We start from the raw sequence: 1,188 nt of genomic DNA on the forward strand, positions 1-1,188 counted from the left end.
AATAATTGTTACACTAAATAAAAATAAAAACAAAACAAAACAAACTTCATTATATTTTAATTGAAGCATTATATATATATATATATATATATATATATATATATTGATTAAATGTTAATAACAAGATTCCAAATAGCATGAAACAACCAAATATTTTTACCAAGAGCTATTAATTCAGTGGTACTCAATAATTCAATATTTATGTRGGCCAAAGGTTTAAAAAATCAGTACCTACGAATTTTGCCGTATATAATTARTATATTTATCAATAAAATATTTTCATTATTAAAAACATGCAAAGGATAAAAACGAAAAACACGATTTTGTTCGAGACAACTGACAAGTCAGTGAAATTAAATAATCTGGTACGTATTTGATCGATACAAAAACTCGGGTTCGGAAATGATCTTATCATGAGGACCACCATAATGAATGTGCAAAGAAGCTCGTAAAAGGTTTGTTCTTATTTTGATGATATAAGGATGGTGATTTACCCCGACCYGSTGGGGGAACCCGACTCACCCGACCAGAACAGGACCAGGGTTGGGGCCAGGGATCCCCGATAGACTCAAATCGGGCCGGAGCCGGGGGCTGTTTCTCAAACCGAGGTTGTGGTCAGGGATCCCCGCTAGACTCAAAGTAACGRATATTCTTACAGGGGTTTGACTGGGGACGAGATGTTAATCCTTGTACCCGCGGGGGACCGGGGCCGAGGGTTGTTAATAAAAACCGGGGTTGGGAATTACAAAACCGGCCCCATTCCCATGCCGTTGCCATACCTAATGATATATGCACTTGGAGTACTATTTATTTAGGCATATAAAATATGTGTATATAAAAATATCTTATTATAAAATATTTGATAAAAACTTTTAAAAACCATTTGTATGCATGAATTATTGTTTATTTAGGCATATTACTTAAAATTCAATATTACAACTTTACAAGTAAATTGTGTACAAGTACAACCTATTAAAGCTCCATGTTTGAATCCGTGTAACTAACTGCAGATAAACATAATCAAATACATAACAAACATCTCATTTAAACATAAATATATATATATATATATATATATATATATAAAATTAGGATAATCATTGAGTTTTAACAAAATATTTAATTATTATTTTTAATATTATTTTCGTCTACTCTATATATTATATCAAAAAGGCATACGTCACAAGC

This window comes from Cynara cardunculus (assembly GCF_001531365.2).
Source record: "Cynara cardunculus var. scolymus isolate 2C chromosome LG 5, CcrdV1, whole genome shotgun sequence".
Lineage (NCBI taxonomy): Eukaryota > Viridiplantae > Streptophyta > Magnoliopsida > Asterales > Asteraceae > Cynara > Cynara cardunculus.